The sequence below is a fragment of the Homalodisca vitripennis genome, chromosome 2, assembly GCF_021130785.1.
Source record: "Homalodisca vitripennis isolate AUS2020 chromosome 2, UT_GWSS_2.1, whole genome shotgun sequence".
Lineage (NCBI taxonomy): Eukaryota > Metazoa > Arthropoda > Insecta > Hemiptera > Cicadellidae > Homalodisca > Homalodisca vitripennis.
Window position 1 is genome coordinate 75,375,833 of NC_060208.1, and position 11,457 is coordinate 75,387,289.

The following is an 11,457-nucleotide window of genomic DNA, read 5'->3' on the forward strand; positions in this document are numbered from 1 at the left end:
AATTGAAAACTGAGACGAACAGTCTAAGGGTGTCATTGATTGTCCAGAAATTTCCCACAATCAACGAAGACCGCCCGCCCACATTCACGATACTGTACATTGCACATCCAACCACTCGGGTCGCGGCCCGGCGCAGCTATCGCAGTACTGGGCCCGAGGCCCTACAGGCGAGGTAAGGATGAACTCTTGACCGGGTCACAGAGAGGTCCCTGGCCCACGAGTCCGCCGCGCCAGCGGACACTCCTGCTCGCCATTGCTGTCTCCTCACATCCTTAACCTCCCACAAACCTCAGTGTACAAAGTTATTCATGGCGGTGTGCTTTTAGCTTGGGAGTTTAACGACCAATGCTTCAGATTTTTAGGGATTATTATTGTTAGCCATTGGGAAGACATCATTGATAAATTAGTAATCTACACCAATCTCATAGCGGTATCGCTGATTTTATTGAATTTTTGGCTTTAATAAATCAACACATGAAACGCAATGAAAATTAATTTGTTCATTTTATTCTTACGGAGTGTAATAAAATAAAATTATGAAATGCGTAGGATGCTATAATTTGAACTTAGTGGCTGGTACAAATTCTATAGTCGTTCTCGTATGAAGATACGCAAAATTTAGAGTAGTATTTATCTTAATTGTCTAACAAAGAATAGGAGATATTCACATAACTTCAACCATATACCAATTAGAGGGCGATGTGCAGAGTTAATATAAACTGAGAAGGAGGAGTCAATACTGATTCCTTCAGCCAAGCCGTAATGAACTAAATATGGAATGAGATGCGAGCCCTGTGTAGTCTTCTTACAATGTAAGGTCATCTAAGATTGGGAAAGAAAGTGGAGGACCTGCAGATTTACAACATTTGTGCATTGCTTACCTATGGAAAATTCCGATCACGATTTGGAACTAATTTGGTCATCTCTTACCGTCGAATTTTTAATAAATGTATGGGGGTGGTGTAGTTTGCGTATGCAGCAGACATTAATCTTTGCGTGGTGTTAATCGCGGTGATGCTAAATGAACGACTTTGGCGGCTGGACTGTCACACTGTGGTCTCCACAAGCTATGCCAACTACCGCAAAAATAAAAAAAACGATCCTTTTCAGGCCAAACAAATCTTTTAGGTATAGTTTATTTTTACGCAGAGTGTATTAGCAAACCTGCTCTTAAAAGTCATGTTTATATCATTACACTTCAAGAAATACAAATTAAAGACCATACAGAAGACAGAGCAAGAAGCAAAATTCCAAGATACAAACTTGCAAAAGCGTCGGCTATACAGGGTGATTCATAAAAGGTGTGCAATATTTCAGGACTTGATACAGGTCATCAAAACAAGGAAAAAACTCCATTGCACATGGGTCCGGAAACGTACCGTTTACTGTCTGTCTGTCTGTTTGTGTTTTTTCTTGTAAACCATCATAAATAAGAAACTACAAGAGATAACGAGTTGAAATTTGGTACACTTACTTTAGGTATCTTTTTCTAAAATGGAACAAAATAAACTTAATTTTGCTCATTTTGTTAGAAAATGGTGGACAGATAAATTCTTTAAATAATCATAACTTTTAAGGGATTTTTATTTAAAATAAAACTTTAAATGCAAAATATGTGCGCTGTTGTCTTCAGAAAACAACGATACCATGTATTTTTCAATATTCAAATTATTAACAAAACTGTGATTTTTTGTCTAAACCTATTACAAGTTACACAATTTAGCATTGAAATAAAAATGTTTAATTTACAATTTTAAATTAGCTTTCACATATAACAAATAGTAACAAATGAGAAGATAAAATAACAAACAATAACTCATATTTAGAGAAGATGTTCAAAATGGCCTCCTCTTGCTCTAATGCAGGTTTGACATCTGCGTATGAGGGACTGGTAGACTCATGGCAATACATTGTTGTCATTGCGTACCATATTACATGCTACCTCTACTAGTCCCATCAGCTGATCTCGGTTGTTAATCTGTTGGGAATAAACACACACTGCTTTATGTGCCCCCATAAGTAGAAGTCCAATGGATTTAGGTCGGGAGACCTTGGTGGCCAGTTCGCGGGTCCAGCGTTCCCTATCCACCTATTAGGAAACTCAGCATTTATGTGATGTCACAATCCTAGCGTTGTGAGGTGTGGTGCACCATCTAGTTGATACCACAGTGTGCGGCGATCACCAAGAGGAATTTCATCTAGAATGTCTTCAACTGTTGTTTGGAGTAAGTTTAGATATGATACACCATTGAGAGGTACATTACCCAGAGCTTGCATGTAAAGGCGTCCATTGTAAATAGATGCCCAGACATTGTAACCAAATCTTTGTTGAAAACGCCTTTGTCTCGTCTCATGAGGATTGTTTATTGACCAGATATGGGTGTTATGGAAATTGTTTAATCCCATCCCTACTGAGATGTGATTCATCCGTCCGCATTACACTAAAGATGAAGTTTTGGTTGTTTTCTACTTCATTTAACAACCATTCACAAAATAGAACCCTCCTCACACTATCACCAGGTTGCAACGCTTGTAAAGTTTGTACATGATATGGGTACATTTCCTCTCGCTTTAAAGTCTTCCAAACAAAACTTTGTGACATTCCTAAACGTGTAGCCACACGACGTGTGCTAATTGTTGGATCATCATCAACCATATTAATTACGTTTCTTCTTCCTCTACCGTGTGAAGTGGAATGCGACCAGCGTTATATTTGAGGTTATCTGTAGATCCTGTGTCTGACAAACGTTGAAAAGTTCTTGAAAACACTGCTCTTGATGGATGACGCCTGTTGGGATATCGTCTTGCATACTCAGCACAAGCTTGAAGTGAATTCCCGTTACACAATCCATAAACAAAAACAATATCAGCATACTCTTGTTTACTAAAGGTGGCCATGTTGTAGGCAAATCCTTATGAGACAATTTTGAAATAATTAAACACCATTGTTACAGCAATACTTGTAAAAACAGCTGATTGCTAAAACAGCTGATTGCTAAAACAGCTGATTGCTAAAACAGCTGATTACTAAAACAGCAGACCTCTAATTGGCAGCTGATTAAAAACCTAATATTTCTGATCCGGTGTTACAAGAATTTTACAAATATACAGTAAAGGTGTTTTTTTATTTGTTATGTTTGTTCAAAAAAATTTTTGATTTGTATTCTGAATGTTAGAATGCACTGGCCACATCATAATAACTGCCCAGTCTAGACTCAGCAGCCTTTTTTGCAAAAAGACTTGTAATAGGTTTACAAAAAAATTCACAGTTTTGTTAATAATATGAATATCGGTGCAAAAAGATATTGTCGTTTTTATAAGAAAATAGCGCACATTTTTTTTTTAAGTTTTATTTTAAAATAAAAGCCCTACAAGTTATGATTATTTAAAGAATTTATCTGTCCACCATTTTCTAACAAAATGAGCAAAATTAAGTTTATTTTGTTCCATTTTAGAAAAAGATACCTAAAGTAAGTGTACCAAATTTCAACTCGTTATCTCTTGTAGTTTCTTATTTATGATGGTTTACAAGAAAAACACAAACAGACAGACAGACAGTAAACGGTACGTTTCCGGACCCATGTGCAATGGGGGAGTTTTTTCCTTGTTTTGATGACCTGTAATCAAGTCCTGAAATATTGCACACCTTTTATGAATCACCCTGTAGATTCTGTGCTGTATGATAACATGTGTTAAACAGGACGTACATACGTATCGGTGATCCATAAAAGCTGTGATGGTGAAGGAATGACTCTATCCGTCATGTGATTGTGGAATGTGTTCTCAGACCAATGTGAAATGTGTTCTCATTGCCAATGAATGCTCCATGCCTCCACTCTGGGAGATTTAGCCTGTGTTCACGGCATGACTTTGGCTGGATTGGCTTCGTGATTTTGATTCAACTCTAGGATGGGCGATTATAAAATTAATTTTTTTTTTTGATTAGTTTGTTTTACTCTTTCTGAAGCAAGTATTCTGCAATATGGTATGAACTCATGGTGGCTGAAAAATACTATACCATACGATATATATCACAAAATTTGGGTTTTTAATCCCATTGCGGTTTCTGGTTACAACGTGAACTAATAGTAGAGATAACCAGTTTAAGAGAGGTAACGTGCTGAGCGTGACAATCGTCAGAGCTGCAGGTGCTGCATGATATAGCAATATCAATAATCAAGTGAATATCAATATCAATAATCAAGTGATATATCAATAATATATAAGTCACGTGTGGCGGTGAGGTATATCGAAAGAAATAAGCAAGTAGAAATAATTACGTTAGTATCCATAATTTCCTAACCTACTTCAATATTTTGATCTGTTTTTCGGTATATATTATATTAATATATACCGAAAAAACTGACTGGTATATTATTATATACCAGTCATAATGACTGGTAGCACCAACCACATCAAGACCCGCAAGACACACGCAAATTTCTGGTGCACTCGCCAGAATGACCAACAAGAATAAGTTCTCGCAATGCAACATTGGCCGCGGTAAGACAGACGGACAGACATGCCACTAATTGATTCAATTGTCTCCTCCTCTGCAGACAGCGGCAGCGGCCAGTCGCAGCCGTCAAGTCGTTATATCCTACACCGGCTAATCATTCTTGCAGCTCACCGCTCACTCGGACCGCTACAGACCTCAAACGTGCCAACACAAGAAGGCTAGGTTCTCCCGGAAGTTTTGAAGCTTTAAACTACTATTGGGTGTGGACCATTGATGTCGACGTTTTCGTAATGTCGAGGGTTTCGATTTATATGTTTCATCTCTTCCAAATATTCTCATTATTCATACAACACTGTAATATTAGAATTTTGTTGGAAAAAATAATTCGTTGCTTTAGTGCCATTATTTAATTTATTATAGAAGAACATAGTTAAAACAAAGATATAGGTAATTTTGATTTATTTAAAACGTTGATGTTTAAAATTTTTCTTCTACCTATTTTGTTTCTGTATTAGTATGTCAATGCCCAGCACTATTTGAAGATTCTATAACAAACCAATGCAGCTGAGTATCTAATGACATTGGTGGGGCTGCTGATTCCTTCTCCAGAATTTCGGTCCCACGGAGAACTATCGAATCCTTTGACACTATTATCAACACACAGTAGGATTACTGCTCTTTTTAAACTTGGTCTGAAATTGTTACTCTAACAGTTAGTACTCATAACGACCATCCCCATCTGAAAAAATCACAACCATTAATAATACAACATATCCCGTAAAGGATTAGTACTTTTGTGTCGACTGTAGCGTACAGTTCGCCATCTAAATTTTATTTTACACTTCAAGCACTTTTACAGCCCCATTATCGAATTATGGGAGATTTTCATTTTCAAAATGTTATGTTTCATACACATCCAAACACTTTCTAATTTTTCTTATAAAGTAGCCTACCTACACACTCCTTGAATTCTTATAAACAATAGAGTACAATAAAAGTTTGATTTTTTTGAAATAAAGATATTTTTGATGCCTTACAAAACCTTTAGATGGATATTAAAGATATCATTAAAACAAGACCTTCATTAATTCTATTACTAAAAATAAGGATTTTTGAGGTTTAAAATGTTACTTGGTTGATGTTAACTAAATCAATTTGATTTTAGCTCCATAAAAATGTTGAACTTCAAACAACTATATGCTTTTGTTTGTTGTAGAAGTTTTACTACTCTCATTTTACAGACACAGCTAATTATAAAAGGCTTATTAATTATTTGTTCAATCTGTCATTGTTTATTTTTTTTAAATATATACTTTTTTATGTTTTTAGTTTAGTTATTCAAAAGTCATACACACCTTACAAGAAAAACTAAAGCATTTATGTATACACCACCAAATATTTTTAATAAGACATTATCCATAATGCAAAGAATAAAAATGAAAGTGTAAAACTGTTTAAAAAGTAACATTCTTATTGTGTAAAACCGGCACCATTATAGTACTGTCCAGCTATTAAGAAGTAAACAGTTTGTAGTAACTGTAAAAAACTGAAGTGAAAACTATATTGCTTCTAAAAAGATACATCAAACTATCATTCTTATTCCAAATATTAAGGGACTGATGCCGTGAGGCCAACACTTCTTTTTAGAGTATTTGGTCAATACTTTCTTCAGCATGTGATTTCACACCCTATGGCATTTCACTTTAGCGGCGGCCTACTTTTCTTGCCTTGCTACAGATTCCTTGTATTGTCCATTATAAATGTTATGATCTAACACCTTCTTACCCACTGGGTTCATTGGAAAGGATATGCTCGAGGATCGGGTATATACAAGAAGCTAACAAATACTAAACTACTTCAGCCACCAACAGCTTCCATCAACCCTGATCTATAAGATTAGGTCATTATCATTGATATAGGGCAGGATTAAAGACAATGTTGTCAGGACACTGTAACCCAATATACAAAATCATATCAGAGATAATTTTGTGTACTTTAAATATTTATGTTAAAATATCCAAAATTAACATGTATCATACATTTAAAAAAAATACTACATACAGTACCTATTATATTATCACATAGAAGAAGATTTCAACATGTATCTTGATTTGGAATGGTAATTTGTATATACATACAAAATATTGTACTATATCAGAAATTCAAGTAATCATGTTCAGTTTGGGCTAGTCAAAGTTAGAAGAATGTTCTGTGGGGTGCTTTGTAAATCCTGTTTTACTTATAATAGCTATATCTCAACAGATTCAATATTAATAAAAAATATTAATTTATTCCAGTGATTACTAGAACAATATAGCATAGGATATCAATCAAATCCCAAAACTGAACTTGACTTTTCCAGATTTCCTAGGTATGTAATTTATTTTCTCCCAGATCAAGCCTAAATTAGTCAATCAATATACTTTTAGCACAAAATTTTCTAGTAAAAAGTTTTTAGACGTTTAAATGTAATTAATACCCTAACCTCATCAAACATATTATACAAAAATAACAGTTTGACATGTAAAGTTAATATTTTATATATATATATATATATATATATATATATATATATATACTAGATATATTTTATATATATATAAAATATTTACTATAGATATGTATATAGATGCTAACAAAAACCTGCGGCTTCACAAGCAATTTTCAAAATCGAAGGCTATAGCTTTCTTAGAGAAAGCATTTATATTGATCACAACGAAAAATTACCGGTCTTTTTGCCTTATTCAACCAAACTCCAACTTTGAAAATTAATAACTCGAAAACTTGTGATCAGATCAAGACCAAATATTTATATTTATTCTTGACCATGTAATCTATGGCCGTGTAGACCAATTCGGCTTTGGTTCCATTATGGGGCTCAGTCATTATCTTAAGTGTGTAATTTTGTAAATCACTAGTTAAAAGGTTTAATTTTTAACACATATTAAATTGAGCAAGTTTTGTTAATTCACTGTAACCGGTAACTATTCATTTTAACGAGCAATCTTCAGACTGCTCAGGGCAGTGTTACATTGTGGTGACAACAAATGACAACAGAACTGCTCAGAGCTCTGCAATTTGCTACTGTGAAAACTGATAACGTCGGGACTTCTGCAAAAGATATTTTTTGTGCCGGTTACTCATATGTACAACAAATTACCGAAATCGAAAGTATCCGGTACAGGTTACCATTACTTATGCTTTACACGCTTACCACAGTTCCTGGTACAAAGTACTCGGACTAGTTTAGCAGTATCAGAAACTAGAACAACTACCAGTAACCATTTTGGGATTACTTTGTAACGCACTATTGTAAATCAGTACTTGTACATTTTTACTCAGTTACTGAAGTACCAGGTACAGGTAGAAGCTAGTAGAAATAGTAAGAAATAATCTCACTTTCGTGGTTGCTGCGTGACTGTAAAATTCAAATAGTTAGGGTTTTGAAATAAATTAATTATTATATGTGCAGTACCAAGTATTTTGTAAATTAATACAGTTATAAGATTTCAATTTTTATATTTGATTGTGATTTATTTCAAAGTTCCAACATAGATGTTATTCTTTGTCAAACATAGACTATTAGGAGATTGATTATTTTGAAATAAAATGCTAGAGGGGGGGACACGTCCCGTTCATCCCCCCCATCAGTACACCCCTGTCACTCTCTTCTGTTGTTCCTAAAAATTGTTCATACTTATTATTATATTGTATTGTATTCAAATTTGAGCGTGCATGAGTACAAAATGTATATTTTCTATAATTTGTACATTACAGTAAAACAACATTTTTGATCAAGCGTATATTCCAGAGTGCATTTTATTTTTATTATTTAAGTGTTGTTATAAATAGTTCTAATTTATTCAAACAATCTTCATAAAAAAATAAAAAAATATATATAGGCTATATACTTATTTATATTAGTGTTATCACCCAGTTTGCGTCCTTCATTGTTTTAAGATGCACACATTTATTGGCCAAATAAATAAAAACATTTAAAATGAATGAAACAAATAAAATTGGCACTACTTGACTATGGTCAACAATAATAACCTCTAAATAGGCTGTCACTTTATTGGAGGTTAACCCATTCAATAAATTTTGAGGGTATTTTATATAGTTCATTATTTCCATGTAATAGGTTTTTGAAATTATCTTTTTATTTAAAAATTTACAAACAAATAAAAGTTTTATCAGTTGGAGAACAGACAAATAGTATTTTATTTGTACAAAATATAAAAAACAGGTTTTAGTAATGTTATTTATAATAAACGAAAGCCTAAGATCTAGGTACTCTTATTTGACTACCTTTGTAATAGTTGTGGCAACAGTATAATAAGAGGCCACCACCACAATCGAATGATGATTATTAAATTATATGGAATCATCGATATTCAAGACCATCCAAAGGAATGAAAGCAAAATGTCAGACCAAATAACGTAATAGATATTTCAAATAATGATATGGTTTGGCTAGTTTTCAATCTTATATAAATGTATTTAAATAGTAATATACAAATTAAAATATGATAATATATTAATAAAATTACAACAAGACAGTAACATTTACTTATCTTATCTATTTTGAAAGATAAACATGACTGCTTGTGAAACAAAGAAGACATGTACGTTACTGTTCTTACCAATATTAGTCAATCACGAAACACAATTATAATTTCGAATTTATTTCCAAACACATTTTTACTTTAAAAAAATTTTGAACAATAATATCAAGCTGAATAATGTTTTAGAGTTTTAAAAATGTTAATATAGAGAAGTTATAATTTTATATGAAAAATAAATGTAATTTTTCAGATTAAATAAAATCACTAAACTTTATTTAAAGTTTGCTTGAGCAGAGTAGTACTTACAATTATTTTAGCAAATCTGAAATGGTATTTCTGCAGGTACTGATGCCGTAAAAACTACATCCATTCATTAAAATGTCATAGTTTGTTTGATTTATACTAAAATAGTATGTGGTTTTCGGTATATTCATGATACCAAATTTAGAATGTTCAAAAAAGTCTTCTCAAGTGCGTTTTTTGCAACGTCGAGTTTGTTCTGACTGCTTGTAACGAAACACTATTTGATTTCCATCTTTAATTCTAGTTTCTATCTCCTCACTACAAACGGGATACTTTGAGGTTTTTTTGAGGAGCTAGCTCCTTTTATGCAACCATTTAAAACATTGCTCAGTGTTAATAAAAACATTTTGAGCCAATGTTTGCATATTTATCGCCATTGTTCTTGTCTTTGTCACTTGCCTTCTCATACATAAACAAAATAACAACAGCTTGTAAATGACGTCACTAGCAACAACAGGTAATGACAACACTAGTCTAAATAAGAAAGCTGACAATGATTATTTATGAATATCTGTTGGTCAAATGTCGTATTCGATAGTATCAATAACCATCCAATTGTGTTGGTTGTAGCTTATTATACTGTAAACATAGTTGTCAATCAGCAGTCATCATGGCATATAGTTATTTTGAAAGAAACTATTTTTTTGGTTGTTGCATTACCCTATGTGAGAACTCCTGAATCAGTCTGAGATGTTTATTCTATGGTGGACATGTTGACTTTGTGATGAAAGAGTAATAAATCAATGTATTTAGATAGAGTAGCCTACGATAAGCTGACCGGTTTTTATACCAATATTGACAAATGTTTATTACTTAAATATAACTATCGATATAATGAAGCAATACTGATTTTTCAACATTAACTAACTTGTGTATCAACTTTTTATAGACAGTATGTTTATCTTGTTTCTTCTGTTTAAACATACTCTAAAGAATATATGAAAATTGAAAGTTTTGCCAGATTTACAATCTAGGCTATAGAATTTACATTTAGCAAAAATATAAAACACTCTTCCTTGTAGCATATTATATCCTGAGTAGTAGCAAATTACATACTATCTATAATCAATTTAGTAAACCTCTATACAAAGGCAAAAATCGGCCTACCAACTAGGGAAATTCTGACTGCCACTTTTAGCGCTAAAAATGGTAGCTCTTTAGCTACCACTTGGAAGGTTAAAAACAATGTAAACTGCATAACCTAACACAACATGACACTACCGAAAGAAAAAAAATAGGATTCCTACAACTATAGTCACTTGAAAATTAAATAGCCAAGTCAAAATTAACTACTACAACACATACTTTTACCTACCTATTGATACTTGCCGCTGATTTTTAACCACAACACATCCAATACGACCACAATATTATATTGAAAGTATTCAATTTTGAATTACACACCACTTACAAGACAAACAGTGCAGCAGAAATGATATAAAGAACCAACAAAACAAAGGAATGTCTTCTTGAAATCAGCTGTCTCAGTCTGTTTTCAGCTGTTTCATATGGCCAAGGGGAAAAAGGATAGAAGTGGATAGTTTTTTATGTTATATCTTTGATAGCATACGAGCTTTGACTTTCTATACCGATAAATTTTGTTTTCTGTTGTACTCTATGAACTGATACATAAAATTAACAGTCAACTATAAGATATATTTTCAGCGTATTTTCAAGAGTTCATAAGTAAATAACATGACAAATAAAATAAAAAATATGAATTACCTTGCAGGCAGATATTGAACTAACACATTATAGATCTTTCGCCGAAGGGGTATAACATGACCAAATTAAGCTCTGAGCTTTAATTTTTGATGAAACGTCTATAAATAAGTTAGTTTGATGGCAATCATATGTCCTAGATTCCGCCATAGATACGTTATATCTTTAGAAACAGGAGGAAGATTACAGGTATACGTTCTAAGCCGTCCTCTTAGAACGGTTACAGACAACATTTTGTGTTTTTTACGGTAGTTAGGTCATGGTAGCTTCAAGCAGAGAACGAAATACATCCCACCAGGATGTCTCTGATATATTCCATAACATCGAAGATAAATTAAAAATTGTTATGTTTAGTTTATTTTCATGTAATGGTTTTTGGCTGTAAGTAATTATATTCCAAATGTTCTG

The 11,457-nt window shown here is 33.0% G+C and overlaps 1 protein-coding gene across 1 annotated transcript in view; it reads right to left on the reverse strand.

Moving 5' to 3' along the window:
* Nucleotides 1-10,796, reverse strand: part of LOC124354192 (protein N-terminal asparagine amidohydrolase) — a 98,140-nt gene extending 87,344 nt beyond the window's left edge. Inside the window, exon 1 of the mRNA XM_046804470.1 lies at nucleotides 10,643-10,796. The gene's annotated coding sequence lies outside the window, so the exon portion shown is untranslated. The remainder of the gene's footprint in view (nucleotides 1-10,642) is intronic.
* Nucleotides 10,797-11,457: the final 661 nt, after the last annotated feature.